At 38.0% G+C, this 22,311-nt stretch overlaps 1 protein-coding gene across 1 annotated transcript in view; it reads right to left on the bottom strand.

The window, feature by feature from the left end:
- The window catches only part of LOC125857456 (glycine-rich cell wall structural protein-like), a 344,088-nt gene that overhangs the window by 262,157 nt on the left and 59,620 nt on the right, over nucleotides 1-22,311 (bottom strand). The gene's annotated exons all lie outside the window — the stretch shown is intronic.

Here is a 22,311-nt window from a genome sequence, read left to right as displayed (position 1 = left end):
CTTGTGTTGAAAGTGGTTGTTCTCGTACAAATTTAAGTCTCAGTTTCGTTCAATGCCGATGACTTAAATATTGCTCTCAATTGAACGAACATGAATGTACGGCTACAATGAGGCCAAATGAAGTTGCATAGACAATATATGAACTCTTTGCATCTCGTTGTGATTAGCCATTTATCGAATTGATTCTCTTGTAATGACTGTTGCACACTAGCCAAAGTGTGTAGTCTTGTTTGACTTAAGTGTCGATGCCTTGTGTAATGAGCTTAGTTTGAACCTTGCATGAATAAATCTAGAATTTACCCTGTTAGTCTGATTGATTTAAAAAGGTGTGCTCTTGAAATAATCTTAGGCAACTTTAAAGAGTGTGAGCCAAATTTGATATATACCTCTTTTGTGACCTACCCGTGAGCGTGTGAAACTCTCTTGAATACCCTTTGAGCCTTATCTTTCTTTGGAAGAACCTTAATGCACCCTAGACCTTACTTGACCCACTACCTATAATCTTCTTGATTTGTGGTTTAGCAAATAGACAACTTAGGCCAAAAGCCTAAGTTGGGGGTGTGGTGAAAAGGAAAAGGAGAAGTCAAGAAGTGCAAAAAAAGTCCCCCTTAACCCATGGTATTGCAGAATAATAGAAACCCTTCACAAAAAAATAAAATAAAAAAAATTGTGGAATAAAGTACAAAAGAAAACGGGTTTCCAAGTAATCCATGGAGGTGAATAAAAAGGTGACTTAGAAGCATTAGAAAAAGAATTGATAAAGAAAAAGAAGGGAATGACTTGAGACTACAACATCTCACGAGGGAAAAGTCACTGAGCCTAAATGACCATACCTTTGCACTCATCCCCATTACAAGACTTAGAAAGACCTTATTGATCTTGAGTGAGCCGAACCGAAGATCGATCGGAAAATGAGGGCAAGCCAATGGGTGAAAGCATACATTGTGTTTCTCTTTTTAAGTATGAGTGTTGCATCTGATTCCTGATCTTTAATTGATTAGCCTCTTTGTATGAATAAGGAATTATTCTTTATGTGAGGGTATTTAGATAATTTTTATTGATCTTGAACTTGCACAAGTAGCAAGTATTGCGAGCATGAGAATCTTTGGTAATGGTGTGTCACAACTTGAATCTTTGAGTACATAGTTGATCTTTGCATGAGTAATTTGAGTTTTGTTGTGTATATTCATGATTTCGTCTTGTGTAGCACTATTTGAGACATCCTATCTGAACTGTTGAACTTATGTTTTACTTGAGGACAAACAAAAGTTTAAGTTGGGAGTGTTGATGAGTCCACAAATTGGACTCATTTAGGGCTTTATTTTAATAAAAATAGTGTCCTCAAATGCTTATTTATTTTAAATATCTGATGAAAATACTTAAGTTTCAGGTATTTGAAGTTTTAGTGGAAGCATGGACACTTAGGCACAAAAAGGAACAATAAGTCTGAAAAGAACAAAGAAGCTGAAGCTTGAGCATCTCCAAGCATGCTTGGTGATTCGCCGAAGGGACGCACTCTGCCCTTTGTTCCAGTAATCAAAGCCCTGAAGGAGCAGGAACAAAAAGGCGATGAAAGGAGCAGCCGACGTTCACTAAATAGTTCCGTGAAGTAGTATTATGTCGCCCAATGACACAGAGCACGACAATGTTGAAGGATAGTGCAAGAAGGCGATGAACTACACCAAATGGCGAATCACCAAGTTAATCGGCGATTCCGACTAACCTCACCGAGCGATCCACCAACACTATTTTTTTAAGTCTATAAATACCAAACTCTTTATTAATTTTAAGGGAGTCAAACCATTATTATAATTTACACAATAGAATAGTACTTTTTGAAATATTTTCTCTCAAGTTTGGAGATGGTTTTTTTGGGAGACTTGAAGAAAAAAGGATTTCATCTTCCACCAAGTTGGAAGTGGGTCTTATCCATTCTTCTTCCTTTGCTTAAATCAAGGTTTAATTCCTTATAACCATTTGATTTTGGTATCATTTAGGTGTATTTTGTCATTTCTTAATGTGTGGCTAAAAACCCCATTCTTGGGGTGTGATTTAGCAAATATGTGTTGATATTATTGTTGGGTCTTGCTTGCTGATAGATTAGATGTATTTTAATGGTGATTTCACCTAGTGGTTGTGGTTTAATTTAATGGGTTTGTAGTTGCAAATAAAAAACCACCCATATGTTTTCGGCTTGTCCGAGAGGGAGGTCGCGAAACCAAGACCGCTAGACTGATGGCCTAAGGAGTGGGTCGACATGAGGTTCAGCCCGAGAGGGTGAGCCCTAGTCCCATATCCTAACACTCAGCTCGAGAGAGTGAGTGGGTTAAGGCGTAGACTGGCCTTCATGCGGCAAATGGGTATTAGAGAGGAACACATTTGAAACGGGGTAAGTTGCCCGAGAGGGAACTTATTTCCATCTAAAGCTCAGCCTAGTCACTATTATCTTGCAAATCTCATATCGAAAGCATGTACCCAACTATTTATCTCAACTTGTATTGTGGTCACACCCCAAGAACTTTTCCCCATACTTGATTTTCTTGCTATTTTTGTTGTTTTACTATTTGTGACAAAACCCCCGATTGATATTTGACACTTTTGTGTCACCCCCTTTAATTTACTATGTTTTTACTCGTTAATGTCTTTAGCTATGACTAGTTAGAACTAAATTTTATTTTTCTATTACTTCTCAAAACCACTCCCTTGGAACACGACCCCAACCCTTGGTTGGGTTACTATATTATCGACGATCGTAGACATTCGTCCCGTAGATTAATGTCATTGGTCACGATATGCATCAGAATAGTAACCCAACTAAAGGTTGGGGTCGTGTCCCAAGGGAGTGGTTTTGAGAAGTAATAGAAAAATAAAATTTAGTTCTAACTAGTCGTAGCTAAAGACATTAATGAGTAAAAACATAGAAAATTAAAGGGGGTGACACAAAAGTGTCAAATATCAATTGGGGGTTTTGTCACAAGTAGTAAAAACAACAAAAATAACAAGAAAATCAAGTATGGGGAAAAGTTCTTGGGGTGTGACCACAATACAAGTTGAGATAAATAGTTGGGTACATGCTTTCGATATGAAATTTGCAAGATAATAGTGACTAGGCTAAGCTTTAGATGGAAATAAGTTCCCTCTCGGGCAACTTACCCCGTTTCAAATGCGTTCCTCTCTAATACCCATTTGCCGCATGAAGGCCAGCCTACGCCTTAATCCACTCACTCTCTTGAGCTGAGTGTTAGGAATGGGACTAGGGCTCACCCTCTCGGGCTGAACCTCATGTCGACCCACTCCTTAGGCCATCAGTCTAGCGGTCTTGGTTTCGCAACCTTCCTCTCAGACAAACCGAAAACATATGAGTGGTTTTGTATTTGCAACTACAAACCCATTAAATTAAACCACAACTACTAGGTGAAATCACCATTAAAATACATCTAACCTATTAGCAAACAAGACCCAACAATAATATCAACACATATTTGCTAAATCACACCCCAAGAATGGGGTTTTTAGCCACACATCAAGAAATAACAAAATACACCTAAAATGATACCAAAATCAAATGGGTATACGAAATTAAACCTTGATTTAAGCAAATGAAGAAGAATGGAGAAGACCCACTTCCAACTTGGGGAAGATGAAATCCTTCTTTCTTCAAGTCTCCCAAAAAAAACCCTCTCCAAACTTGAGAAAAAATATTCCAAAAAGTACTATTCTATTGTATAAATTATAATAGTGGTTCGACTCCCTTAAAATTAATAAAGAGTTTGAGATTTATAGATTTTAAGAAATAGTGCTGGTGGATCGCTCGGCAAGGTTAGTCGTAATCACCGATTAACTCGGTGATTCAGCGGTTGGTGTAGTTCATTGCCTTCTTGCACTAGCCTTCAGCATCGTGCTTTGTGTCATTGGGCGACATAGTACTGCTTCGCGAAACTATTCAACGAAACGCCGACTGCTTCTTCCATCGCCTTTTTGATCCTGCTCCTTCAGGTCTTCGCGTACTGGAACAAAGGGCGGAGTGCGTCCCTTCAGCGAATTGCCTAGCATGCTTGGCGATGCTCAGGCTTCAGCTTCTTCGTTCTTTTTAGCCTTTTTGTTCCTTTTTATGCCTCAGTGTCCATGCTTCCACTAAAACTTCAAATACCTGAAACTTAATTATTTTCATTGGATATTTAGAATAAATTAGCATTTGAGGACACTATTTCTATTAAAATAAAACCCTGAATGAGTCCAATTTGTGGACTCATCAACACCTCCAACTTAAACTTTTGTTTGTCCTCAAGTAAAAATCAAGTTCAGCAGTTCAAATAAGATGTCTCAAATAGTGCTACACAAGACTAAATCATGAACAGATACAACAAAACTCAAATTACTCATGCAAAGATCAACTGTGTACTCAAAGATTCAAGTTGTAACACACCATTACCAAAGATTCTCATGCTCGCATTACTTGCTACTTGTGCAAGTTCAAGCTCAATAAAAAGTATCCAAATGCCCTCACATAAAGAATGATTCCATATTCACACACAGAGGTTAATCAATTCAAGATTAGGAATCAGATGTAACACTCACACTCAAAAAGAGGAACACATTGCATGTTTTCACCCATAGGCTTGCCCTTATTTTCCAATTGATCTTCGGTTCGGCTTACTCAAGATAAAAAAGGTATTTCTAAGGTTTGTAATGGGGATGAGTGCAAAGGTATGGTCATTTAGGATTAGTGACTTTTTCCTCGTGAGATGTGGTATTTTCAAGGCATTCCTTTCTTTTCCTTTATAAATTCTTTTTCTAGTGCTTCTAAGTCTTTTTTTTATTCATCTCCATGGATTGCTTGGAAACCCGATTGCTTTTGTACTTTATTCCACAACTTTTTTTTTGGAGGGGTTCCATTATTATGCAACACCATGGGTTAAGGGAGACTTTTCTTGCACTTCTTGACTTCTCCTTTTCCTTTTCACCACACCCCAAACTTAGGCTTTTGGCCTAAGTTGGCTATTCGCTAAATCACAAATCATGAGGATTATATGTAGTGGGTCAATTAAGGTCTAGGGTGCATCAAGGTTTTCCAAATAAAGGTAAGGCTCAAAGGGTGTTCAAGAGAGTTTCACACGCTCACGGGTAGGTCACAAAAGAGGTATATGTCAAATTTGGCTCACACTCCTCAAAAGTTGCCTATGATCATTTCAATAGCACACCTTACTAAATCAATCAGACTTATAGGGAAAATTCTGGGTTTATTCATGCTAGGTTTAAAGTAAGCTCATCACACAAGACATTGACACTTTAGTTAAACAAGACCACACACTTTCGCTAGTGTGCAACAGTCATGACAAGAGAATCAATTTGATAAATGGCTAATCACAACGAGATGCAAAAAATTCACATAGTGTCTATGCAACTTCATTTGGCCTCATCGTAGCCGTACATTCATGTTCGTTCGATTGTAAGCACTATTTAAGTCATCGGTATTGATCGAAACCGAGATTCAAATTTTTGTAAAAAAATAGCCATATTAACACATGAGAGGTGGTAGAAATGTGTGAAAAGTTCAAAATGTTTTGAAAGGGTCATAATCATTTTGCAATAAAAAATAAAGGAAGTCATGAGCTCAAATATCCACAGAAAAGCAGTATTTAACACGATAATAGCTCAAAGCCCCAAATGCATAAGCAAAAACATGAGTCACAAATAGCACACTAAATGTGGGCCTTACCCCACCACAAATAAAAACAATTTGTCCTCAAATACAAATAACAAAATATTCAACAGTAAGAATAAAGAAACTCAGAGTGAAAGGTAAAGAGGGGGGGTCATGTTCATGCATTTGCTTCATCTGCTTGTGCATTGGTGTTTGATGCATCAACTTGATATAAAACAATCGCTTCCGAAGTGTTTCCATTCTGGTTTGCATTATTTTCATTTGCCTTAGCTTCTGCAGCGATGTTAGCCTCACCCATTCTATCCACGTCATGAGCCACCAAAAAGGAATCTATGGCTGTGTAGAATCTGCGTCTCCACGGAGGAATGGTGGGATCAATAGGAATTCTTTTTTGGCTCTATCTTTCTTGGTATATTTCCTTTGTCTGGCTAGCTCTGCTATCTTTTCATCTTCTTTAAACTCACGTGCACTTACGTTCCAGGGTGGTTCATTTCTCCCTACGACTTTTGGTCTAGCCATTTTTTCAAAGACTTCAAATACAAGTTAGACAGTAATTTAAATAGGAGAAGGGATGGTTCCAAGTGTAGAATTGTTTCGCCAAACTAGTTGGTGAAGTGCTTATGTAGCCAGGCTATTCACTAAAAGTGATGTATGAATGATACAAGGGCGTAGACAAAGGGCGAACAGAGGGTCTTTTGGTGAGTCGCTGAGTGTGGCTTGCGATTTAGGCTGACCACCTAAAGCCATAGATCAATCGATACTTATAGCATCCAGTCAAAGGTGAAATGAGGACATTAGGTGAATCGCCAAGCAATTCAGTTTGTTCATCTCGCTGAGCACCAAAACGTGTCTATTTTCAACCCATTTCTCTTAAATTTCACTCCACAACCCAGATAATGCAATTTAGGCAAGTTTGAAAGTTAGAATTTTCTCTTAGTTTTTGAGTTTCCGTTGTAGACTTTGAGGATTTCTAAGCTTAACTTTGAGGATTTGCAAGTGGGTTTTTGAACTTAATCAATTTGGAGCATTGTAAAGGCGTGAAAACTTTTACCCAATTGATGGCTAATATAGTTGGTAATTGTTTTTATCTTTTTATGATGCTTAGCTAAAACTCAATTCTTGGGGTGTGATCGTGTGATTATGGGTTGAATTAGCTTATGGGTATTGTTATTTACTGATTTAAATGCTTAATTGAAGTGGGTTTAATCATTAGCTGTGTTTTAATATATGAATTGTAGCAATTTGTTAGTAATTTCAATTACCTATATAGTGAAATTGGCCAACAATAGATCACATCCCGAGAATTCCCCTCCATATTGTTGTTTCCCCTATTTTCGTATTTGTTTTAGCTGTTAATTTCAAATCCAGACCCCCCATCTGACATTCGTTGTCAACACCTTAGACTTGTTTGTATGTTTTTGATAATTTCTATTCCTATAACCGTTTAGACCATATTTGTACTTCGTAATTGAATTCGAACGTTGTACCACTCCCTGTGGGTTTGACCATAACTCTTCGTTGGGTTTTATACTAGATGTCGATCGTCTATACCTAGAATTGGAAGTGGTGTAATCTGAGCATTAATCAGTGTGATGGATCTTGACTTGGTTCTGCTGAATGACAAACCTACTGCCATTACTAATTAATGAAGTGAGGATGAGAAGTCTTTTCATAAATCACAGGAACGCTCTAACAGATTAAGCATTTTGTTCATGTGAATGACGGTTGCTAACAACATCAAGAGTACTATTCTAAAAAACAGAAAGTGCCAGGAATACTTGAAGCTTGTGGAAGAACATTTTCGTTCTGTTGATAAGTCTCTTGCTGGTACACTAATGGATTAACTCACGACTATAAAGTTTGATAGGTCGCGTAGTATGCAGAATCATATCATCGAGATGACCAACATTGCAGCAAGACATCAGACCTTGGGAATGAAAATGGATGACACCTTCTTGATTCAGTTTATTCTGAACTCATTGCCTCTTTAGTATAAACCATTCCAAATTAACTATAATACTATTATGGATAAGTGAGATGTTAGTGAATTGTCCAGTATACTTACTCAAGAAGAGTCAAGACTTAAAAATCAGGGACGCCATTTTATTAACCTTATGGGTCAAGGAGCTAGTAAAGGACTTAAAGTGAAGGCCAACAAGTTTAAGAACAAGAAATCAGCTTCTAAAGTTCCACATGATGCTCATAAGGAACTCATGGCTAATGTGTATCGTTTCTGTAAAAAAGGAAGGACACTATAAAAAAGATTGCTAGAAACTTAAAAATTGGTTTGAAAAAGAAATGTACACTTAGTGATTTTGTATGTTTCGAATCAAATTTAGTAGAAGTTCCTAATAATACATGGTGGCTTGATTCTGGTGCAACTACTCATGTATCCACTATGTTGCAGGATTCACTACGATCTAAACTACAAATCCAAATGAGGATTTCTTGTTCATGGGAAATCATATGAAGGCTCAAATTGAAGGCATATAGACTTATCAGTTGATCTTCAAGACTCGACATCACCTTGATCTAATACAGACTCTTTATGTTCCTTCAGTTTCTAGGAATTTGATTTCTCTTTCAAAATTTGATGTTTCTGGATATGATTTTAAGTTTGGTCATGAATATTTCAATTTATATAAGAATAATGTTATTTATGGTTCTGGTGTTCTTTTTGATGATTTATATAAATTGAAACTCGATAATAATTTTTCTGAATCCCTTCTTACTATTCATCAAAATATTGGAATTATACGTAGTTCACTAGATGAAAGTTCTACTTATTTGTGGCATAAAAGTTTGGATCATGTATCCTAAGAAAGATTAAAAAAGATTAGTAAAGAATGAGATTCTTCCGAATTTGAATTTTGTTGATCTTGATATATGTTTAGATGCCACAAGGATCTCTCAGCTTCTTGATATTATACACACTGATATTTGCGGACCCTTTGATGTTCCATATTTTGGTGGAGAAAAATATTTTATCACCTTTATCGATGATTTTTTATGTTATGAATTTATCTATTTGTTGAAAGAAAAATCTCATGCATCGGACGTTCTCAAAGTGTACGATAATGAGGTTGAAAGACAATTAGATAGGAAAGTGAAAATCATTAGGTCAAATAGAAGTGGTGAATATTATGGAAAATATAACGAATCAGGGCAATGTCCAGGTCCATTTGCAAAATTTATTGAAAAACATGGCATATGTGCACAATATACTATGCCAGGAACACCTCAACAAAATGATGTTGCAGAAAGGCGTAATCGAACACTTATGAATATGGTTAGGAGTATGATGAGTAATTCCTCATTACCCAACTCATTGTGGATATTTTGTATATTTATTAAACAAGATTCCTAGTAAGGCAGTTCCAAAGACCCCTTTTGAACTGTGGATCGGAAGGAAACATAGTTTCAGACACCTGCATGTTTGGGGTTGTCCAACGGAAGTTAGAGTTTTAATCCAAATGAAAAGAAATTAGATTCTCTAACATTAAGTGGTTACCTTATTGGTTATCCAGAGAAATCTAAAGGGTATAGGTTTTACCACCCAAATCATAGTATAGGAATTGTTGAAACCGGTAATTCAAGATTTATTGAAAATGGTGAAGTTACTGGGAGTGTTGAACGACAAATTGTGGAAATTAATGAGGTAAGGGTAAACATTCCATTGCCCATGAATGTACCTACTTCCACACCAATAATAACTGTTGTTCCTTGATTTTGCGTAATCAAGACACAACTTCGGATGCAAGTATTTACGATCGTGCAATAGTATAGTAAACCAACTAAGGGTTGGGGTCGAGTCTCAATGGAGTGGTTTTGAGAATTAATAGAAAATTAGAATTAGATTCTAACTAGTCGTAGCTAAAGACATTAACAAAGAAAAACATTGTAAATCAAAAGGGGGTGACGCAAGCGTTAATTAACAATTTAGGGGTTTTGTCACAAGTAAGCAAAAAATAGCAAAATTAACAAAGAAATCTAATAAATGAGAGGGGGATTCTTGGGATGTGAATGAAATACGGGATAGACTAAATCATTGAGTACATGGCTTTGATAGAGAACTCATAGAGTAATTTTGACTAGGCAAGACTTTAAGGGGGATAAGCTCTCTCTCGAGCAACTTACCCCATTTCAAGCGGGTTCCTCTCGGACACCCACTTGCCGCATGAAGAACAACCTCCGAGTTAACCCACTCACTCTCTTGACCTGAGTGTGTGGACGTGGGACTAGGGTTCACTCTCCCGAGCTGAACCTCATGTCGACCCACTCATACTGGTCATCAATTTAGTGGTCTTAGTTTTACGACCTCTCTCTCTCGCAAGACGAAAACACATAAATAAACTTGTATTTGCAATTGCAAAGTCTTATTATAGGCCAAACATGAAGAATCCAAGAGACCAAGTCCAAATCCTTGGAGATGAAACCCTCTTCTTGTTCAAGTTTTCAAAACCCTCTTAAACTCAGAGCAAAAATATGAAAAATTACTATTCTATATGAAAATTATAATAATCGTTCCACTCTTAAAACTACAACTCTAACTAGTATTTATAGTTTTCACAGATTTGTGCTGCATCGGATCATTTGTGGTCGTTAGTCGGAATCACTGATCAACTTGGCGATTCACTTTTTGGTGTAGTTCATCACCATCCTGCACAATCCTTCAGCATCGTTGTGCTTTGGGTCATTGGGTGACATAATACTGCTTCACAGAACTTTTTGGCGATGCGCCGACTGCTCCCTTTTTCCTCTGACTTGATCCTTTCCTTTAGGGCTCAACACACTAGAACAAAAGGCGAAGTAAGACCCTTCGGCGACTCGCCAAGTGGACTCGGCGACTCGCTAAGTGGACTCGGCATCCTCAGGCCTTTATTTCTTCGTTCTTTTCAGCCTTTTCGTTCCTTTTTGCGATGCAGTGTCCATGCTTTCCTTCAAACATCAAATTCCTGAAACTTAAGGGTTTTCATCAGATATTGAGATAAAATAAGAATTTGAGGACATAATTTCTATTAAAATATAGCCCTAAATGAGTTCAATTTGTGGACTCATCAACATTTTAATGTTTGCATAATCAAGGACACAACTTCCGATGCAAGTGTCTACGATCGTGTAATAGTTTAGTAACCCAACCAAGGGTTTGGGTCGAGTCCCAAGGGAGTGGGCGTGAAAATTAGTGGTTAAGTGCAAAAGTGCTAAAGCTAACCGTAGCTAAAGACTTTGGCGAATGAAAACATAACAAATTTAAAAAGGGTGACGCAAGCGTCAAATATCAAATGGGGGTTTTGTCACAAGTAAGTAAGAACAACAAAATTAATAATGAGATCTAAGAAATGAAAGGGGGATTCTTCGGATGTGATTTTGTGAATATGGGTTAGATTAGTTGTTGGGTCTTGCTTGCTGATAGTGTATTTGTAGTTTAAATGTGATTTCGTTTAGTGGTTGTGGATGAACTTAATGAGGTTGCTAATAGTCTAAGAAATGTTGTTCCTCTTGTTGAAGAACATTTTAACAATGTTGAACAACATTTTGGTGAAACACTTCAAGAAGGAACTAACTCACAAGTATCTGACGGAAATGAACCACAAATAATGTCATTAAGAAAATCTCAAAGAGAAAGAAAATTGGCCATTTCAGATGATTATGTGATTTATTTGCAAGAGTCATTTTGACATTGGAATTAATAAAGATCCGATTTCATTTTCATAGGTCATAAAAAATATTGGGTCTAATAAATAGATTGATGCCATTAATGAAGAGTTAAAATCCATGGAATACAACAAAGTCTGTGATCTCGTTCAATTACTAGAATGTTCTAAAAGAATCGGGTGTAGATGAGTCTACAAGACCAAACATAATTCTAATGGTAATATTGAACGATATAAATTCAAACTTGTTGCCAAGGGATACACTAAAAAAAAAAGGAGGCATTCATTATAAAGAGACCTTTTCACTGGTCTCAAAGAAATACTCGTTAAGAATTGTTTTAACTTTGGTAGCTCATTATAATATAGAGTTACATCAAATGGATGTGTAAATTGTCTTTCTTAATGGAGACCTCGAGGAGGATGTTTATATGGACCAACCAGAGGTTTTTGAAATCAAAGGAAAATATCAAATGGTGTGTATTCTAAAGAAGTCAATATATGGACTCAAACAAGCCTCACGAAAATGGTATATAAAGCTTAAAGATACCATAACATCTTTTGGATTTAAGGAGATTACCATTCATCGGTGTATCTACCAAAAGATCAGTGAGAGTAAGTTAGTATTTTTAGTCCTGTATGTTGATGACATTTTACTTGCTGCTAATAATTTAGGCATATTGCGTGAGGCATAAGACTTTCTCTTTATGAACTTTGAAATGAAAGATATGGGTGAGACATCCTATGCGATAGGGATAGAAATATACCGTGATGGATCACAAAGATTATTGGAACAGTCTAAAAAAGGCTATATCAAAATAGTTCTAGAAAGATTTAACATGAACAATTCTTCAGCATGAATAGTTTCTATTAAAAGCGGACAAATTTAATCTCATGCAATGCCTAAAGAATGATGTAGAACAAAAAGAAATGGAAACAATTCCTTATTCTTTTATTGTTTAAAGTTTGATGTACGTTCAAACTTGCACAAGACCGGATATTAGTTTTGCGGTCAGAATGCTAGGAAGGTATCAAAGTAACCCTGGAATTGATCACTGGATAGCTCCAAAGAAAGATTGAGTAATATTATGAAGCCACAATTCATGCATTATGTCTGTGAAACTTCATTTCATGACTTGGGGTTGTTGACACCATTACCAAGCCGTTGACAATTTATTATGATAATACTGCAGCTAGGGCTGGGCGTTCGATCGGTTCGGTTCGGTTTGTAAATTTCGGTTCGGTTTTTCGATTTTTCAAAATGTGAAACCAAACCAAACTGAAATAAATTCGGTTTGGTTTGGTTATTATAATTTCGGTTCGGTTTATTTTGATTTGGTTTCAGTTTAACCAAATTTAATTAACAGTGGTCTGTGGACTTTAGTACTTGTTGTCTAACTCAAATTTATTTAAGACACAGTGGTCTGTGGACTTTAGTACGTGTTGTCTAACCAAATTTATTTCAGACACAGTGGTTTGTGGACTTTAGTACTTGTTGTCTAACCAAAGTTATTTCAGACATGTAGGCTTTAGTACTTGTTGTCTACACAGCCACAAGACAATACTTACTTTTATACAGGAAGACAAGACAAAGATCTCAAACAAAGAGCAGTCTCTAGGAGGAGTCCCCACTACTTGGTCTTGCAACCTGTGTCTGTCTCACTGTCAGTACTATTTTGGAGCACAAGTTACTGATCAACATACCAGGCTGCCTATAGCAACAACGTAATCCCATATTTTCATTCTTAAATAATAAGAACCTTGGTGCAGCTAACTAATGCATAAATGCATTGAGAAGTGTAACACCATGGAAATTCTATGACTTAAGTTAGAGCCTCACCTCATGAATAATGACTTAAAAATAGTTAAAATGATGTTTCTAAACCTAAATTAATGCAATTGACTAGGTTTGGAAGAGTTAAAGTCTAAACGTCAAGAAACGACCACGACGTCCGGAAACTAGAGAAGAATGTGTTCTAGCAAAGATCTCAAACAAAGAGCAGTCTCTAGGAGGAGTCCCCACTACTTGGTCTTGCAACCTGTGTCTGTCTCACTGTCAGTACTATTTTGGAGCACAAGTTACTGATCAACATACCAGGCTGCCTATAGCAACAACGTAATCCCATATTTTCATTCTTAAATAATAAGAACCTTGGTGCAGCTAACTAATGCATAAATGCATTGAGAAATGTAACACCATGGAAATTCTATGACTTAAGTTAGAGCCTCACCTCATGAATAATGACTTAAAAATAGTTAAAATGATGTTTCTAAACCTAAATTAATGCAATTGACTAGGTTTGGAAGAGTTAAAGTCTAAACGTCAAGAAACGACCACGACGTCCGGAAACTAGAGAAGAATGTGTTCTAGTGTGTCCTTAGGTTTTGGGCAGGTTTGGGAGTGTTGTATGATGGTATAATCTTGTAAAAAGGTTTAAATTAGGTAAATATATGTTTATAGGGTCAAAATGTTCGAATATGACTCCCCGGGGCCACCCTAAGGGGTCCCGAGGAGGATTCCAACCTTAGCCAAGCATGCTGCCAAGGCAGCTTGCAAATTGCACTTGGAGGGAATAAGTCTGCGTCGCGGACAAACTCCCCCAAGGAGAAAAAATTTACTTCGCGATGCGGTTGTGTCGCAGATTCTATTGTCTCGAAATTTAATTCCAAATATCTTCAGAGAACAGCTCCGCGTCGCGGACTTGTTCCACAACAAAAATGCAGAAATTCAGAAATCAATTTTTATTTCATTAAAGAGTCCAACTAAGTGAGGGGAATTTAGGGTACTTTAGGGGACGTGTATATAATATTTTTAAGTCAATTTACCTCACATTTATCACTCAAACACAAAACCCCAAAGATCAAAACCTAAAGTTCCTCCTTCTCTCTACTCTCTCTCTCTCCTCAAGAACTCCACTGAAGAAGATTAGAGCTTCAAAAAGAAGACCAACTCTCCAAGGTTTCAATTCGGATTTTTGTGGTTAATTCGTCAATAAGGTATGGTTGCTTATCACTCTTAGGATTCCTTTCCCCAAGAGGCCCCTTCAAGATGAATTTCAAAATCTCTAATTTCGAGGTTTCAATCCAAAAACGCGGGTCTTCTTTCTAAAGTGAAATTGATGTTATAAACTAACTTTGATTGATGTCATATGAACAATTATGGATGAATTTATGTTGTATTGGTGGTTTCTTGAAGAATTCCACATGAGACCTATGTTTCTCCTTCTTTTCCTAATTATAACCCTTGTTTGTGTTGGATATTGATTAAATTCTATGAATTGAATGTGATGTTATGCAATTCATGTTTGTATGATGATTCTACCCTAGGTTATGTATAACTTTTATGAAATTGGGGTTGAGTCTTTGAATGAAGCGTTGAAGGCTATGAAGGGAATATGTCAATTGCTTATATTGATGTTGATTATGTTATTACTTCATGAATTACCTTATATTACGTATTGGTTATGAATTTTTTGGTAATAGAAGTATGAATGTCCCATGAAGGGCAAGAAGGTATGAAGGTTGGTTCTTCTTTGAACTCAAGTATGAAAGATGAATTACTTAGATTGTAATGATGCTATACCTAATGAGTTGATGTGGTGTTGATGACCTAGTTTACTCATCCTTAACCCTCTACACTTGAATTAGCTATGAAGTATGTATGTATGTTACGGTATGAGTGCTATATGATTGAAAGGAAGTTCTGATAATTATAATGTAATGTAAAGTGAAAGTTTTACTCACTTGCTAAGTGTTTCTAAAGCGAAAGGATTGTTATTCACTTATGAACACATATGATCTATTAGGGTAAGATATCTACATAAGTCTAGTAAAGGCTAATGTGAACTTATGTGATGACTAAAGATGATTACTAAAGTGAATTAGATGCTTAGCACTGAAAGTGCATGTAAATGAGATGGGGGTCTCACGTTTAGTAAGTCTGGCTCCCCACACGGGTTTCCTTATGTTTAGTAAGTCTGAATTACCCACGGTATGTGTTGTCTCATGAGATGAAAACCCCCACGTTTAGTAAGTTAGGGTTTCTAGAAGCAATCTCCTTGACCCTTAACTATGTGCCCACATAGGACTCTAGCTTAGTGGATCCACCTAGATAGCTATGTACGAATGGTTAAACCTTAGGCAAGTGTTAACCTTCTCTTTTTGGTGTGGGAGTAGAACACCGGATTACATGTAGCTCTCATGGTCTATGTCGGTTATTGTAATATTTCCCTAATGTAAAAGTAAATTAAGGTATAAAAGGTGTTAACTCTTACTAGGGCTTTCTTAAGGGTTTCTACATAGTGTAAGGGAGGGTATAGGACTTCTCTTGCACATTGCACTTGTGGGATCCTAAGAGATGGTTGTAGTAGTGCTCTCTTATGATTATGATGATTATGACTTATGTATGTTTAAGCTATGCTATGTATGATTATTATGAATATGATAAGTTATGATGAAATATGATCTTATGAATATATGCATGAAGTAGGTTGATTAATGTGATACTTGGCTTTGAATAGGGTTAAGTGGTTCTATTCTTTGCATTGCACTAGTATGGCGTGGGTTGTCTACATGTTGGGATGATATTATGTTGGTTGGGACTATGATGCTTACTTTGTGTGCATATTGGATTTACTTGGTAAAAATCATGTTTTCACTAAATGTCCTTTTATGCATGTTTGAATGGTTTTTATGCATAGTAGCCATACTTAGTACGTGTGTTGTACTAACCCATATTTTCTCCCTTTTCCCCAAACATTTAGGTTCGGGCCGTTGAGGATTCAAGCTTACTTCTTAAGATACTTGGAGTTGCTTCCCCAAGTTGGTGAGTCCTCAAGTCTGAGGGCAAGACCTTATGATCTAGCTTCTATATTTAGTTCTTTGCTTATGTTGAAAGACATTGTTCTACTTTCCTGTTTCAAAACTTCTTATTGATGTAAGGGCTAAGTCCCATTTTCGATACTTCTATGTCTAGATGGTACATTGTGACGAAGTTAGATTCTATTTTTCAGATATGAAGTGATGTTGAACTTCCAAAGTAAAAGTTTTAAATTTTCTATGATTTTATTCTATAAAACATGCTATGACGAATGCTAAGGGATTGTTTAAGACCTCTTCGAGGTCGAATACGCCGGTAACGACTAGGGGTGATCTCGAGTCGTTACAAACTTGGTATCAGAGCATAAGGTTGAGAATAATGTAGGATTTATGTCATAATATACCACATCGAGTAGAGTCTTGTTCATGGGTGTGAAGTGCGCCACACTTATGAATGAGAGGCTACGAGATGCTTAGGAACTTTCACTCTTTTGTTATTCCATAGTCGTGCCTAAGAGTCTTAACTCTATTTAGTCCTTTTCTTCTAATCCTTCTCTTGTTCTTATATGCAATGAATACAAGAAGGAACAATGAAAGGATGGCCGATGAGGAGAATGTGAATGAGGCGGTTCCCCCTCAAGCTCCTCAAAACCCTTAAGTTCCTATTGAAGGAGGGGCTATGACTAATGTTGAGATAAGGTCGGCTATTCATAATTTGACTCAAGTGTTGGCCACTCAAGTTGCTAGGGATTCTAGGGTGCAAGTGAACCCCAATGCTAGCACTACCACTTCTAGGATAAGGGATTTCACAAGGATGAATCCCCCTACTTTCTTTGACTCCAAAGTGGAAGAGGATCCACAAGGGTTCATTGATGAAATGTTTAAGGTTCTAGAGACTATGGGTGTGTCTTCTCAAGAAAAGGCACAGTTAGCCGCCTATCAACTCAAAGATGTGGCACAAGTGTGGTATGAACAATGGAATGAGGGGAGACCTATTAGAGAGGGTCTGATAAGTTGGGCTACATTCAAGACGGATTTTCCCCTTGGAACTAAGGGAATGGAAAATGCAAGAATTCATCAACCTTCGTCAAGGGGGTATGAGTGTGAAGGAGTATGGCCTCAAGTTCACTCAATTGTCCAAGCATGCTCTTACTTTGCTGTCGGACTCTAGAGCTATAATAAACAAATTTGTTATTGGGGTATCCGATCTTGTGGTGAATGAATGTAGGTCGGCTATGCTAATCCCAAGCATGGACTTTTCTTGTCTTATGGTCCATGCCGAACAAATTGAGGAGCAAAAGCTTAAGCAAGTTGGTAGAGAATTGAGGAGGTCAAGGACCGATGATGGAAATTCTTCTAAGGTTAGGTTTGAACTCCAAGATAAGCCAAAGTTCAAAAAGAGGTTTTCCAACGAAAGTCCTCCTAACACTCCAAGGGTCAACAAAGGTAAAGTGTCTACCCCCAAGCCTTAAGAAGCAAGAGGTGGTGGTCCTTATGTTGAGAAGCCTATTTGTACAAAGTGTGGTCGAAAACATGAAGGCAAGTGCCTAGTTGGCACGGGTAATTGCTATGGTTATGGTAAGAACGGCCACATGAGGAGGGACTGCCCTATGCTAAATGCTCAAGGAAGGGAAAATGCTCAAGCACAAACAAGTGGCCCAAATCCCGATGCTCCTAAGAAGAATCGCTTCTATGTTGTCCAATCCCGAGGTGATCAAGAGAGCTCTGAGGATGATGTGACCGGTATGCTACAAGTATTTTAAATTAATTTTTATGCATTGTTGGATCTCGGTGCCACTTTGTCTTTTGTAACCCCTTTAGTGGCTATGAAGTTTGAAATGCTTCCCGATCTCTTAGATCAATCCTTTTCGGTTTCTACCCCGGTGGGTGATTCCATAGTTGCTAAAAGAATTTATAGGGATTGTCCCATATCATTGCCCAATAAAGTCACTTTGGTTGATTTGGTGGAACTTGATATGTTAGACTTTGATGTTATATTGGGGATGTATTGGCTTCATGCTTGTTTTGCGTCCATAGATTGTAGGACCCGAATTGTGAAGTTTCAATTTCCTAATGAACCCATTTTAGAATGGAATGGAGGAATTCCGTTCCTATGGGAAGGATCATTTCATGTCTAAAAGATTGTAAATTGACTTTTAAGGGTTGTCTCTACCATATTATGAGGGTCAAGGATCTTGAGTCCGAGATTCCTCCTTTGGAGTCGGTCCCCGTGGTGAAGGATTTTCCAAAAGTCTTTTCCGATGACTTACTTGGGATTCCTCCCGAACGGGAAATAGATTTCAACATAGATTTATTGCCGGATACACAACCCATTTCAATCCCTCCTTACCAGATGTCCCCAGCGGAGTTGAAGGAATTAAAAGCTCAACTCCAAGATTTGTTGGATAAGAGTTTCATCCAACCTAGTATATTTCCTTGGGGTGCACCAGTGTTATTTGTGAATAAGAAGGATGGATCTCTTCGTATGTGTATTGATTACCGACAATTAAATAAGGTGACCATTAACAAGTATCCACTCCCTAGGAGTGATGACTTTTTTTATCAACTTCAAGGAGCGAGTTAGTCTTCAAAAATTGATTTGAGGCCGGGTTATCACCAACTTAGGGTGAGAGGTGTTGATGTTCCAAAAACAGGCTTCCGAACAAGATATGGTCATTTTCAGTTCTTAGTGATGTCCTTTGGTCTTACAAATGCCCCGGCGACTTTCATGGACCCTATGAATCGTGTGTTTAGAAATTATCTAGACTCATTTGTTATTGTCTTTATTGATGACATCTTGATATAATCTAAAAGTGAGGATGATCACATGAATCATTTGAGGATAGTATTGCAAGTCCTCAAAGATCACCAACTCTATGCTAAGTTTAGCAAGTGCGAGTTTTGGCTAAGATCGGTTGCTTTCCTTGGTCACATTGTTTCTATTGAGGGTATAGAAGTTGATCCAAAGAAAACCGATGAGGTCAAAAGTTGGCCTAGACCTTTGAGTCCTTCCGACATCCGAAGCTTTTTGGGTTTGGCCGGTTACTACCGGAGGTTTGTTGAGGGATTTTCATCGATTGCATCTCCATTAACGGCCTTAACTCAAAAGAAGTCCAAGTTCGAATGGTCGGAATCTTGTGAAAAGAGCTTCCAATTGTTGAAAGATAAGCTCACTTCCACTCCGATTTTGACCTTACCGGAGGGCACCGAAGGGTTTGTAGTATATTGTGACGCTTCCCAAGTGGGTTTGGGTTGTATCCTCATGCAGCATAGTAAGGTTATAGCTTATGCCTCGAGACAACTCAAGGTGCATGAGAAGAATTATCCAACTCATGATCTTGAGCTAGCAGCCGTAGTCTTTGCTTTAAAGATTTGGAGACACTATCTCTATGGGGTACATGTGGATGTGTTTACCGGCCACAAGAGTCTTCAATATGATTTTAGCCAAAAAGAATTGAATCTCTGACAAAAGAGGTGGTTGGAACTCTTGAAAGATTATGATTTGAGTGTCCTTTACCACCCCGGAAAAGCAAATGTGGTTGCGGATGCTTTGAGTCGTGTATATATGGGTAGTGTGTCACATGTGGAAGAAGAGAAAAGGGAGTTAGCCCGTGATGTACATAGGCTAGCCTGGTTGGGTGTCCGACTTGAAGATTCCCCAAAAAGAGGTGTCATGGTCCGTCAAAATTCTGAGTCATCGGTTGTTGTTGACGTGAAGTCTAAGCAACATCATGACCCTATTTTGATGGAACTAAAAGAGTCGATTATCAACAAAACAATAGAAACTTTCTCTAAAGGAGAAGATGGGGTGCTTAGGCACAAATAGAGGTTATGTGTGCCGGATGTGGATGGCCTAAGAGAGACAATCTTAGAGGAGTCCCATGGATCCCGATACTCCATCCAACCGGGAGACACCAAAATGTATCGTGACTTACATGAGATTTATTGATGGAACGGAATGAAAAGAGACATAGCAAATTTTGTGGCTAGGTGCTCAAATTGCCAACAAGTCAAAGCCGAGCACCAAAGACCGGGAGGTCTAACTCAAGATATTGATACCCCCACTTGGAAGTGGGAAGAGGTCAATATGGACTTCGCGGTAGGTTTGCCTCGAACCCATAGGCAACATGACTCCATTTGGGTCATTGTGGATAGATTTACTAAATCAGCCCATTTCCTTCCCGTCAAGGTTTCTTATTCGGCGGAAGATTATGCTAAGTTGTACATTAAGGAGATTGTGAAGTTGCATGGGCCCCGTTGTCAATTATTTCGGATAGAGGTGCCCAATTTATTTCCCATTTTTGGAGGTCTTTCCAAAGAGGGCTTGGTACTCAAGTGAAACTTAGTGCCGCATTTCCTGCTCAAACGGATGGTCAAGTGGAATGCATCATCCAAACCCTAGAGGACATGTTGAGAGCGTGTGTCATTGACTTTAAAGGTAATTGGGATGACCACCTACCTTTGATAGAATTTTCCTACAACAATAGCTACCACTCGAGTTTTGCTATGGCACCCTTTGAAGCACTTTATGGTAGAAGGTGTCCATCTCCGGTTGGGTGGTTTGAAGTGGGTGAATGTGCTCTCATTGGTCTCGAGTAGTCTATGAGGCTACGGGAAAAGTTTGACTTATAAGGGATAGGTTGAAAACAGCTCATAGGCGGCAAAAGTCTTATACCGATTATAGAAAGAGGGATCTTGAATTTGAAGTAGGTGATTGGGTCTACTTGAAGATCTCACCCATGAAAGGGTTGATGAGGTTTGGTAAGAAGGGGAAACTTAGCCCTCGGTATGTTGGGCCTTATGAGATCTTGAAGCGTGTCAGAAAGGTCGCTTATGAGTTGAAATTGCCCATCGAATTGGCCCCAGTTCACCCAGTATTCCATATTTCTATGTTAAAGAAGTGTATAGGTGACCTGGTGTCCATTCTCCCTCTAGAAGGTTTAGGGGTGAATGAGAACCTCTCTTATGAAGAGGTTCCGGTCGAAATCTTAGATCGTCAAGTTAAGAAGTTGAGGAATAAAGAGGTTGCCTCCGTACAAGTCCTATGGAGAAACCACCTAGTTGAGGGTGCAACATGGGAGGCCGAGGCCGACATGAAGTCCCGCTACCTTCATCTTTTTCCTCTTACTCCTAGCCAAAGTTGTGGTTAGTAGTCTCTCTTAATTTGGTATAAATTGAAAATCATGTGTGTTGATGATTATGACATGATTTCCTTGAATGTGCATATTTTTGTGAAAATTCATGCTTAAGTTGTATTTTGAGTTTTCATGAGTTTTGTTTCCCATGGTTGAAATTACACCCATAGATGTTGTGTGATGTTGTCTTCATGAGAGTTGTAATGAGCATGCTTGATGTTGTCTTGCTAAAAGAATGTCTTGTTGATTGCTTAATATATATGTTGATGCTCATTGAATATGGAGAAGGTAGTTCCTCCTATACTTATGTTAAGTAAAGAGTTTTGAGCATAGTGATATTGTGGATTAAATTCCAATATGATATGATGATATGATGTTGTTGAAAGAAGTCCAAGTGACATTCGGGGACGAATGTTCCTAAGGGAGGGAAATTGTAACACCTTGGAAATTCTATGACTTAAGTTAGAGCCTCACCTCATGAATAATGACTTAAAAATAGTTAAAATGATGTTTCTAAACCTAAATTAATTCAATTGACTTGATTTGGAAGAGTAAAAGTCTAAACGTCAAAAAACGACCATGACGTCCGGAAACTAGAGGAGAATGTGTTCTAGTGTGTCCTTAGATTTTGGGCATGATTGGGAGTGTCGTATGATGGTATAATCTAGTAAAAAGGTTTAAATTAGGTAAATATATGTTTATTGGGTCAAAACTTTCGAATACGACTCCCCGAGGCCACCCTAAGGGGTCCCGAGGAGGACCCCAACCTTAGCCAAGCAAGCTACCAAGGCAGCTTGCAAATTGCACTTGGAGGTAATAGGTCCGCGTCGCGGACTAGATCCCCTAGGATAAAAAATTTAGTTCGCGACGCGGTCGTGTCGTGGACTCTACTGTCTCGAAATTTAATTCCAAATATCTTCAGAGAACAGCTTTGCGTCGCAGACTTGTTCCGCGACGAAAATGCAGAAATTCAGAAATTGATTTTTACTTCATTAAAGAGTCCAACTAAGTGAGGGGTATTTAGGGTACTTTAGGGGACGTG

This window comes from Solanum stenotomum, chromosome 1 (assembly GCF_019186545.1).
Source record: "Solanum stenotomum isolate F172 chromosome 1, ASM1918654v1, whole genome shotgun sequence".
In the NCBI taxonomy this organism is placed as follows: domain Eukaryota; kingdom Viridiplantae; phylum Streptophyta; class Magnoliopsida; order Solanales; family Solanaceae; genus Solanum; species Solanum stenotomum.
This window is presented reverse-complemented; position numbering and strand designations above follow the sequence as displayed.